The 12,252-nt window shown below is 43.5% G+C and overlaps 1 long non-coding RNA gene across 2 annotated transcripts in view; it reads left to right on the top strand.

Annotated features, from left to right (window-relative positions):
• The window catches only part of LOC309368346, a 49,210-nt gene extending 37,428 nt beyond the window's left edge, over positions 1 to 11,782 (top strand). Inside the window, exons 4-5 of one of the 2 annotated variants that reach the window (XR_014167712.1) lie at positions 5,712 to 5,788; positions 7,571 to 8,115. This is a non-coding gene — a long non-coding RNA (uncharacterized lncRNA). Of the gene's footprint in view, positions 1 to 5,711; positions 5,789 to 7,570; positions 8,116 to 11,701 lie in introns of those variants that run through there. The other variant, XR_014167713.1, reaches the window with a different exon arrangement.
• The last annotated feature ends 470 nt before the right edge of the window (positions 11,783 to 12,252 follow it).

The raw sequence follows: 12,252 nt of genomic DNA on the forward strand, positions 1-12,252 counted from the left end.
ACAGGTAGGCTTGCTGTTCTCCTACCTGTCTTTTCAGAGGTCTTACTTCCCCTTTGATCTCCTCGACTTTTTTGCACGCTTGCTCAGCTTTTTGGTTGGCTTCCGCAGCTAATTTATAGTTCTCTGCCGTAGCTCCTTGCAATTTCTCAATAGCCTGGGTATGCTGGGAAACCTGATCTGATAACTTACTGATAGTAGATGTAGCTCTATCAATTTTAGATGATTGATCATCCACCTTTTTATTCAGAAGTGCCAATTGTTCCAAAATTTGTTTCAAGACTGGATCAGTTCCTCCAGTTGCCATATCTTCTGTAGCAAGCGTTTCAGCTTCTTCCTCCTGCGCCGTTAGCACAGTTGGTACAGAGGATCTGCGTTGATGAATTAACGTTGTTTGGACAAGCTGCCCAGCTCTCTTATCTTTTTCTTTAGCTTCCTTAGCTTTAGCTGCTCTTGTTTTCCCTGGGCCACTCATTCCCCAGCTGCCTCTGTTCAAGGTCAAATAGTCTTTCAATCCATGAGAAAGGCAAGTCCAGAATGTAAACAATTAAACCACAAAAAATCTCAATATAGTACAGTTCCCAGACCTCTATACCTCCGCAAATCCACTAGGGGGGGTGTTTCATAGGAAGGAAAGTTTCTTTTCCACCATCAAAGTTCCTATTTCAACTTTTATAGTCCCCAAGTTCAAAAAGGAGGCTTCCAGATAAATCTGTTTCAAGATAGTGCCACAAGGTGACAGAAAGGTTCCAGTATCAGTATTAAAGCGATAATGTATCCATCAATGCGACAATTTATACTTCAAAGAAAGTTTCAACAGCCTGACAGTTCTCCTTTGCAACACTGGCAGTCCGACAGCTCGGTTATCCCCTTTAACTCCACATCACTCCACAGCAGGGGGAAGGTTCCGTAGCAAAATAAACCAAAAAAAAAAAAATTAATCCTTCAATCCTTTTAATTTCTAGAAACACAGTCTATTGATGCCCCTTCGTACTACTTTCAGAATCTCTTTTTAAGCGCTTCAGCCCACATCGAATTCTTTGCTTTGCTCTGATTAGCAGGATCGGGAGACGGACTTCCTGTTACTCGCCTCCCGTTTTCAGCCGAATTAAATGAATTTAAGTCAATCTTTAGTACCCCTTACTCACGGGTAAATTGCAGCCAATTCCGATGTTTTTCAAGAAGAAAGGTCGACGCTCATCAGCAGCAGCAGCGCGGCTTCACTTCCGCGAAAAGAGCGATGAACTCACAGCGCCGCTCCCCCTTTCACGCTCCGGAGCCTCTTACGAGGTCCCTTCTCCGTTTCTGGGGGGGCTTCTGGCACCCGCCGAGTCCCACGGCCGCAGGCTCGCTCTGCCTGCGGTTTATCTTAATGGGTCTCCGCTTTGCCGCAGCGGACGACCCTTTTTCGCGGAGCCCCTCTTCACAGTGTAAAGAGGACCGCCATTGCCGTTTTGCGCCACCTCCGGAAGTCTTCATGCGACCTTCTAACCTAGGTTATGGAAGCCCACCAAGATCCTGGTACACTTCTTGCTTATGCCGCTTGCCTAGCACTGCAAAGGACAGGGAGTCTCCTGCATGCATGATCGCTGGCCTACATTCAGATTGGTGGCTCACTAACTCTGCAGATCCATACCCTCCCAACATTTCTCTGATGAAAGTAGGGATGTTCTATTCCATAATAATGATATTTTTATTGTTTATACCCTGCCCATCTGACTGGGCTGCCCTGGCCACTCTGGGCAGCTTCCAACACATATAAAAACATAATAAAACATTAAACTTATATATATATATATATAAATCCCTATACAGTGCTGCCTTCAGATGTCTTCTAAAAGTTGTATAGTTACCTCCTTGGCTCAGGGTCACATAACTCCATACCCTCCAACATTTCTCCAATGAAAAGAGGGACATTCTACCATACCTTCCAACACTTCTCTGATGAAAATATGGACATCCTAAGGAAACGTGGGACATTCTGGGATCAAATCAGAAACTGGGACGGCTTCTGTAAATCTAGGACTGTCCCTGGAAAACAGGGGCACTTGGAGGGTCTGTCAGATCTTCCCTAATGTATGCAAGGCCCAAGCTATCTGCAAGTCACAAAGCCCAGTAACTGTATCTTAAGTAAGATGGTGTTTTCTGAGACCTTCAGCATTTTTTCTTGTTTTCCTATCAATTATTTTAAATTGAATCTCAATGCACTATCCATTTCTTTCAAATTCTTTAAAATGATATAACAGAAATGTCTTGTTTTCCCCAGCTTAATGCTGAAAATCCAAGTGAAATCTCCACAGCAAACAACAGGTTTATTGATTTCAGGAGTCCACAGCGCTGTTTTCTTGCCAGAAGGGGGAAAAGTTGGAAATGAGCCATCTTTATTTTAAAGGCCTACTCTCTCCGCCACCCCCATTACCCACCCCAATCAACCTGTTGCCTCAGCAACCAATGTCCCTGCTATCTGGCAAAAGACGGCTTTCTTTGGTTGAATTGCGACACGAAGCTGAAAGAGGTACAGAAGGGCAAACCATGAAAACTCGCCATTTCATTATTTGAAAATGTGAATTGCTCTGAAATAAGGCTGCACCATGAGCTAGCCACAGCACCCCTCAACCCTCATTCAAATCTTTCAGTACCACAATGCTCCATTTCCGTTAATTAAATAATTACACCAAACTGTCTAAAAGATAACATTCAGCTGAATTCATGCATTCCAAACTGTTTTTTTGTCTAAAGGAAGCTGCCATTGTTCTGCAATGAATCAATGAAGGATTTTGATTTGGTGTTTTTTTCTTAGCAAAAGGTGTTGTTTTTTCAAAGTGTTTAATATTCTGCAGAAATTATGGCACTTTATGTAAATAGCGTAAAACACTATCTTCGAAACCTCAGCTGTTCTTTTAATCCGATGAACTTGACCTTATGATCGAGTGCAGTTGATGCGTCTCCAAGATGGTGCTCAATAAGGTTGATTAAAAAAGGATTGCTAGTGCTTATCTGAGATGGAGCCCAACATTATTAATGGAAAAAGTAGAAATATTAATTTGGTGGCTCCTGATCTTGGCAATCTGTCCATCCGTATAGATTATCTTGGCAGACTAACTCTTGGAAGAGTCAGAAGGTGGTCAAATGGTCCTGTTACTGTTCCACAATGTTCCCAGGTGTTTACTTAGATTTCCATTCTAAATCCTAAAGATATAAATGGATGTTCGATTCCCCCCCGAGATATACCATATATTTTGCTCTATAAGACTGACTTTTTCCCTCCTAAAAAGTAAGGGGAAATGTGTGTGCGTCTTATGGAGCAAATGCAGGCTGCGCAGCTATCCCAGAAGCCAGAACAGCAAGAGGGATTGCTGCTTTCACTGCGCAGCGATCCCTCTTGCTGTTCTGGCTTCTGAGATTCAGAATTTTTTTTTTCTTGTTTTCCTCCTCCAAAAACTAGGTGCGTCTTGTGGTCTGGTGCATCTTATAGAGTGAAAAATACAGTATTTAGTGTAGTATATGAGATCATCATCTTGCCCAGGGATGAGGAACCCCTCCCCAAAAAGTGAATGGATCAGAAGTAAAAATAAGGTAAGGAAGAACGTTAGACAGTTTATTGAATGTAAAGGGTTTTTAAAGAAGGATGAAAGCCATTCTAAAACTATGTAAGAATGGCTATGGGGAGAGAGAAATTCTAGTGATGAACATTCCTCTCAGTGATAGCTACCCTTCCCAAAATTCCTTTTCTCAAAGACAAATCATTTTGGTTGGGAAAGTGACACCTGACATAGAAGGAAGGCACATTCCCCATTTCTAAGAAAGAGTATTTCTCTGGAAGAAAAAATGGCAAACTTTCTCACGACTGTATGAATAGCTCACGAGGACTATTATGAATGTCTGTTTGGGTGTTACTCAGTGGTAAAGCATCTGCCTTGCCCACAGAAGTTCTGAGGTTCATCTCCTGGTATCACCATGCAGGGAGACTTCTCCCTGAAACCTGGGAGGACCTCTGCTGATCAATGTACATACCGTATTTTTTGCTCTATAAGGTGCACTTATTCCCCTCCAAAAATTAAGGGTAAATGTGTGTGCGTCCTATGGAGTGAATGCAGGCTCCTTGGCTTCAGCGATAGCAAAGCGAAGCCTCCGAAGTGCAGAGGGAGCGCTCCCTCCATGCTCCGGAGGCTTCGTGTTGCTTTTGCTGAAGCCTAGAGAGGAGGAGGGGTCGGTGTGCACCGACCCCTCTCGCTCTCCAGGCTTTAGGGATAGCTGCCTGAAGCCTTTGGAGCGCAGCAGGACCTCGCGCTGTGCTCCAAAGGCTTCGGGTTCCTTTTGCTGAAGCCGGGAGAGCAAGACTCTCCCGGCTTCAGCCGAGAGGGAGAGCTGCGCAGCGCCCCTTCACCGAAGTGGGAGGAGAAATGGAAGGGGCTCCGTTTCTCCTGACGCTTCGCTGAAGTGGCACTGAAGCAGAGAGGGGGAGATTTTTTCTCCCCCTCCTTTGGTCTGGTGCGTCCTATGGTCCTGTGCGTCCTATAGAGCGAAAAATACGGTAATACTATACTAGATGGATGAGCAGCAATTTCCGATGCTCCTCTGTTTGGCAACATTCTATCCATGCTCCAAATCCAAATGCGCGATGGCTCTGTGAATTTAAGAGGTCATTTCAAAGCAAAGGAAGAGAGCATGTGGCAACAATGCAGGCATGTTCCTCAGTTCAGAGATCTGGCTGCAAACGTTCATTTCTGCATCCCCCTCCTCAAGATAGGAAAGAGCACATTCTCCAGATGATTCCCTCACCCCATTGTAGCTGGATCTCTGAAGTTATGACTGCAGCATGAGCATCCCGTTTTGGTTCAATTGCTCTCAACAGAGAGTGCATAAAGCAAAGCATAGCCTCAAGAAACTGGGCAAGAGCATAACGGAACTTGGTTTAGAGATGCCGTTTCAGAGTCTCAAAGACCGTACGGAACAAGCCTTGGATTAAAAACACCGGGCAAGGAGACAAGCATATTTTGGCTAGAACCAAATGAGTTTTGCTGAAGTTCAGAGGAAGTAGAAAGGCAAAAGTAAATGAAATCTTGCTTATTCTAATTGGAGCTGAAAGTCTATCCCTTTGGATTTATTTAAACATATTACAGAAATCATGGCTGGCTCCAGGATGTTGAATGTGTCAAGGGTAAGGCCCGGTTTCTCTCACACCCAGTCACTCTCTCTCTCTCTCGCCATCCTCTCTCTTACACACACACACAAACAAAATGAGACCGCATACTTCTTCCAAACACATTTCCTTGTGCTTTGCAACTTGTGGGCCAGCAGGTTACTCTCTGGGCAGTATCCAGTTAGCATGGATTTATTTTTGCACAATGAAAGTCGCCCAAACCACAAACCATAGCCAAGTCTATTCTGGAGGGTTTGGGGTGGGGACCTGGAACAGAAAGGGTGGGGGCATGGGAGAGGGAAGAAGATCCACTGTTCCAGTGTAAATCCTGTTACTAACAGAATGAGTTCCCTAGCACTACATTTAATAAAAATGTCTCTGTGCCCCCTCTTACTGCTTCTATCTTTCTTTCTTTCTGACTGCCTCCCTCCACTGTTAGAGCCTCTTGGTAATTTCTTGATAATTTCTCAGGCTGTCACCCAGTTAAAGAAAAATTTTAAAGCCCTTTTGGTTTCTATGTGTGGAATGAGTCTACATGCATACACTTCTGGTCTGTTTCTGGTCTTTTCAGGGCTTTTTGTCAACCGGAACACACCAGAACTCAGGGCACCTCTCAGGTGGGTGCCATTGCCATTATAAGAGGACAAGGTAGGCATTCAACAATGGTGAGTTCCAGCACTTCTTTTTCTAGAAAAACAGGTCTATTTCATTTCCAGATATGTTCATTCTTTAATATGTTTTGTCTGGTTTCTGCATTCATCTGTGTGGTTGTTGTTTTTAACAAAATATTTAAATGTGTATTCTTGAACGTATTTTCTCAAGAAGTATGTATTTCTAAGCATATTCTTTTCTCAAATATCTAAACACACTTCATGTCGGATCGAGGGATAACTTTGTTCCAATCTGCAAGGTGCAGAATGGGCCAGGAGGACTGTACAATAGTTCAGCAGTTTATCAGATTTCGATGAGCTTTGTTTGCTGTTGGATTTGGACAAATACATTCAGCAGCATAGCATACCTTCCAACATTTCTCTGATGAACATAGGGACGTCCAGTGCTATTTTTCTAGAAAAAGAGGTTCCAGAACTCACCATGGACATTCCCTCATTCTCTTAGAATACCAATGGCGCCCACCTGAGAGGTGCCAGAACTGAGTTCCACGAGTTCTGGCTAGGGGAAAAAAGCCCTAGGGATGTCCTATTCCATACTTTCCAACATTTCTCCAATGAAAATAGGGACATTCTAAGGAAAAGAGGGACATTCCGGGATCAAATCAGAAACCGGGGTGGCTTCTGTAAATCTGGGACTGTAAAGCTTCTAGGAGGCAGGGAAGCAAGGAATGTGCAATCAATCAGGAATCTGCCTTTTCCCAGGTCAGACACTTTGTCTGTCCAGGTCAGCCTTTCCCTAACCTTGTTCCCTCCAGATGTATTTGACTGCATCTCTCATCAGCCACAACCAGTGTGGCCGATGATCAGGGCTGATGGGAGTTGTACTCTAAAACCTCCAGAGGACACCAGTTTGTTGAAAGGCTCATGTAGCCCAATGTTGCAATGGTTCTCCAGGATCTCAAGCAGAGGGTCTTTTCATTTCCTTCCTAAGCCTGGAGATGCCAGGGACTAAATCTGCAGCCTCTGACATGTGAAACAAAAGTGTTCTTCTGCCACTGAGCTCTGGTCCCTTCTCTTCAAGCTACATTATTCCAGTGACCATCTGATGTAAAACAAGTTATGCAGACTAAGGTGACCCAGGAAAAATGAATTGCCAAGCAGGAGGCAAGGGCTGAAGACCAAAGCCCAAGAAAGACCATGAAACACCATGATAAGCAAATAGTGAGCATCCAGCAGCCTTTTGAGAGGACTGTTAAGTCTACCAAGAGACCTGAAAGAGTGGGGATTTTACTTTAGGAGTTACAGTATCCAGGGGTGTCAACCTGAATAAAATATTGGGCACTTAGGTAAGCCCTGCCCCACATAATCAATCACAAGACACAGCACACACCATCTAAATGAGAAAGTCCATCAACTTTGGGGGAATCAGCCCCCTCAAACATTTTATCGGGGAGCAAAGGGACCTCAGCCCCTAGGAGTTGGCTCCTATGAGATTATTTCACAGCTGGTTTTATGATTTAGAAACAACAGCAATTGCCGTACTTGCAGTTTCTCATTGATCCTAATTTCATAAAGTTTAGCATAGCGAAAGTGTGTTGTCCTGTTCATGGCCACAGACTGTGCTAGCCCGAGACTCCCCTCCCTAAAAAACATACTCAACACAGCCGTTGTTTTCTGAATTGATTTTGCTGTCTCAGCCTCACTAAAGCATCGATGCTTTTTTGGCTTCCAACTGAATGAACAATTTCCTAGTTAGACACACTGGATTTGGAGTTGGGTCAATAAAAGCTTTACTGTGCCCTTTTCTCTTCCCTCACAGAGCATACAAAAGAGCACTAAATTCCATTCATCCTTTCACTGGCCACTGTGGAATATTGAGCAACGCAGTTTTTGGCTTGGATGAAGAAACATGGCAAAGAACTGGAGGCGGCACAAATAGGAATTTTCTATTTCCCATGCTCGCTTGGGATGCATTTGAATTTCCTGCACTTTTTAACAGTTTGTCTCTGCCACCAAATTGCTCTGGAAAGCATAACACATTAGGTATCAAAAGAAGGTTTAGCTTAATCCCGGTGCATCTTATGTGGTTAACTGTAAGTTATTTGCAAAGAATCCACTGTGAGCGCTACTTGGCAGTTGATTTAAATGCCAAGGACTGTAGAACCAGTTTGTGAAAGCTCTCGCTCTCACTTGCAAAAATTGGGGAGAGGGGAGGGGGAATGGCAAGCTCTAAGCACTGCAGGTTGGTGCTGTTTTTTTAAAAAAAAAAAGAAAGGAAGATTGTTTTCTTTAATCCTGAGTAGCAAAGCCAGTTTCTCCTAAAAGTTCTGCAAAATTGCACAGCTGCTTATAGCAGAGGTTTTCTACCAGGGTGCCGTGGCACACAGGGTGCCTTGAATGATGGCCAGGAGTGCCGTTGGCAACACGGGTCTCTGTCTCTCTTTTTTGCCACCCTCCTCTTGATGCCCTCTTGCGTATGGTTACCAGATTTTTATTTTAGGGAAGTTTTTAATATTTAATAATGTATTGTTTTTAACACTTGATTGGAGGCCGCCCAGAGTGGCTGGGGAAACTCAGCCAGATGTGTGGGGTATAAATAATAAATTATTATTATTATTATTATTATTATTATTATTATTATTATTATTATTAAAGCCGAGTAGCAACAGGGAGTCAGTAGTGGGGATGGTGGGGCAAAAGACCCTGGGCCTAAGAACACATGCATATTGTATAAAGGTGCAAAGCCCTTCTTTCGCACCCTGTGAAACATAGATGCACAGAGTTTTTTTAAAACCTGGCAACAGCGCGCCACCCGCCCATGACTCCTGAGCCTCCCACAATCTCCTGCCTTCCTTCCTTTGTTTTGACTGAGTGGGGGAGGCTCAGGAGTTGCAGGTGGGCTGTCGTTGCCCAGTTTTTTAAAAACATCTGTGCATTTATGTTTCACAGGGTGTGAAAGAAGAGCTTTGCACCTTGCCTGGCAGAGAAACTGCACGCCTTGTGCCCCTCCTGGGCAACAGCCGCCCTCCTGCGACTCCTGAGCCTCCCCCGATCTGTCAAAACAAAGGGGGCAGGGGGCAGGAGGTCTGTACCACCGGACATCCCTGGTTCCCCTTCAGCAGCGAACAGCTCCTGAAGCCAGCCAGAGCCAACTGCGCTACCAAGCTGGCTCTGGGCTGCAGAGGCTGCCGCTGCCATGTTTCCCGGGGACAGGTATGCAAATCTGGGGACAGAATTTGTCCATGGACAGATTAGCAAATCTGGGGACTGTCCCTGGGAACCAGGGACATCTGGTAACCCTACTCTTGTGTCTCTGCCTCCCAAAGGCTTGCACAGCTGTTTGTTGTGGCAGCTCCGGCTGCAAGCTCCTCAGGCGAATGGTGTCTCAGGGGCTGGTCAGATGTTGCTGGTTGCCAGGAGCTGAGGCAGCCTTGGAGTAATCAAGCAAGCGGGTGAGGGAGCCCAGCCAGCCAGTCTACCAGCCCTTGCTGTTGGGAATAGACAGACAAGTCCCAGGCCCCTGTGGGGCAAGGCAGGGCAGATGAGAGACCAGGGGTGGCAGCAGCACCTGCCCAGAGGAGAGGAGGCTGAGGGAACACTCCACAAGGGAGGGTGTTCAAAAAAGGGTGAGAGACTGGCTCTGTAGGCAAGGGGTGACATAACTGGGCTCCTGAGCCCCACGGGGAGCCCCAGAAAAAATAGAGTTGGTCAAGGGAGCCATGAACTCAGAAAGGTTGGAAACCTCTGGCTTACAGTGATCACATTCATTGTTAGTCCTATTCATTAAATATAGAAATAAAAACAATGACAACACGTTCCAGAACAAAAGGTCACAAGTAGTCATGGTGACTGACAAAGTTACGCTTACTAGGAACTAGGGATGGGGCTTTTTTAAAAAAAAAAGAAGAAAGAAAAATAATAATCATCTCCATGTTGAATTTATCCCTATGGATGTTTTCTAGCTTTTGTTTTCCTCCTTGATCTTAATTAGAATTGACTTGTTTTTTTACTGGTTCTGCTAAAAATATGAATAATTATTGCATATTATATGCATTATAATCCTGCTATACACAGCAAGGTTCCTAAAGGAACCAGCACAAGAACAGATGCATGCAACATTTCATATAACTATAAAAAGCTCTCAGTTACTAGTGCATGAAATTATGCTTACAGAAATATAATACCGAATGGGATTGACTCTGTTATGTTTATTATATGTATGATATACCTCTTTTTTTGCATGCAATTTTGCATTTAACTTGTATAGAATTATTTTGTGTGTTGTTCTTGTTTAAGTTTCACAACGCATAAGAGGCTTGGATATAACTTGGGTGGCCAATGCAAGAAGAGGTAAAGGTGAAGGGACCCCTGACCATTAGGTCCAGTCGTGGCCGACTCTGGGGTTGCGGCGCTCACCTTGCTTTATTGGCCGAGGGAGCCGGCGTACAGCTTCCGGGTCACGTGGCCAGCATGACTAAGCCGCTTCTGGCGAACCAGAGCAGCGCACAGAAACGCTGTTTACCTTCCCGCCACAGTGCTACCTATTTATCTACTTGCACTTTGATGTGCTTTCGAACTGCTACGTTGGCAGGAGCAGGGACCAAGCAACGGGAGCTCACCCTGTCGCGGGGATTCAAACCGCTGACCTTCTGATCGGCAAGTCCTGGGCTCTGTGGTTTAACGCACAGCGCCACCCACGTCCCAAATACAAGAAGAAGCAGAGCTCAAATCCCCACTCAGCCACAAAGCTCACTGGATGACCTTGGCCCAGTCACCAAGGATGAAACATAGAGGAGAACCATGTGCAGCACCTTGAGATCCTTGAGGCAGTGTGTAAATTTAACAAACAAGCAAACAAAGCTCAACATAGTAAGCTGTGTAGAAATCCATTCAGGATGGATTTCCCCTCCATTCCTGCTAGGAGCAGGATTGTATTCATAAGTAGCTTGCTGGATAAGGCAGGGCTAATTTCTGGCAGGTGTGTTGCTGTCACTTACCAGGAGGTTCATGGTGGCAGGAAGGACACTGCCAGAGCTCATTTGTCACTCCTCCTGGTGCATTTCCACCATGCTGACCTCCTCACCAATTTGACCTTCCTGAAAGCAACAGAGACCCATCAGTCCATAAACTAGCATGGCAGCTCCATCCTACCTGGTCCCCATTCTGCTGCACATCATTAAATCACAGGTGGGGGACTTACACAGGGGAAATGGCAGCTTGCCTATATCTGTTTGTTGAGTTTGTGACCAAGATGACATTTCAGCCAGGAGTATCCCAGATTTGATGTCTACTCTTAGCAACTTCATCACATAAGATTTCAGATCTCTTTTTCTTTTCTTAAAAAAGTTTTATTTATAGATTTTTCAAAATACCATCTAATTTTAAAAAGAAGAAAAAAGATAAAAGAAAGAGGAAAAAGGAGAAAAGAAAAACGAAAATTCAATATATTTCAATCAATTCATCAAACACTTTCTTTTAGTCAACTTCCCTTCCACCCTTCCATGGTTTCCTCAAATTGTTTATTTCTGCTGCTTATTCTAATTATTCATACCTCCAATTTTTTTTTCCACATTGCATTTTTATTTTTATTTTACTGCTGAGCTTACTCCAAACCGGCTAGTGTTTTAACATTCTTACAATGATTTCTTAGACAATCTACAAATGGTTTCCAATCCTCTTTGAAAGCTGTCTCTTCTTGTTCTCTAATTTTACTTGCTTAACAACTTTAACATGAGGTTTGAGTTCATCTGCTGATTTTATTTATATTTTTGAAACAAACAATTATGTTAACGTGTTTGAATTTATTGGTTTTTTAAAAAAATATCTTTTAGATTGTTCTTTGTAAACCACTTAGAGGGGTTTTTGTTGAGTAAGTTGTATATACATTTTGTTAAATGAACGAATAAGTAAATTGCATCACCTTATACTCACAATTTAATCTCTGGTGCAGAATGAAGTCTCAAAAGAGTGGTCCAACGTCTACTAAACTCCCTACAGGAAACACCCACCTAAACCCAACACATTTTTTTCCAGAAGAGAATGAAAATTTTCCTATTTTGGTAAGCTTTTGCATGAAGGGTAGTTTTAACTTTCTCATTGCCAAGGTGAGAGTTTACAATGTGGATATATGGTGGTTTTTAAGGTTGCTACATTTTATTGTAAGCTGAACAATATAACACAATACGATGGCCAATAACAATGACACTAAACACTATTTATAGACTAATACAAATGATCAGAAATTACAACCAAAGTCTCTAAATCTTCACCAGTCACTGTAGAATAATTCAAAAGTTCTATATATACATAATCTGTCACCAAATATCGCCTGGACAGAGTTTCCGGATAACCATCTGTTTCATTCAATGCTTCATCAGCCAATCTTGATCAATTCTTCATCCACCAGACTTGTAAGAATTAATACGAGATGGATGCAGTACAATTTCTTAACAAGCCAATCTTACATGTAAGCAAATATAAATGCTGTAGAAAATATGCTCT

This window comes from Podarcis melisellensis, assembly GCF_964234715.1.
Source record: "Podarcis melisellensis genome assembly, chromosome: 4".
Lineage (NCBI taxonomy): Eukaryota > Metazoa > Chordata > Lepidosauria > Squamata > Lacertidae > Podarcis > Podarcis melisellensis.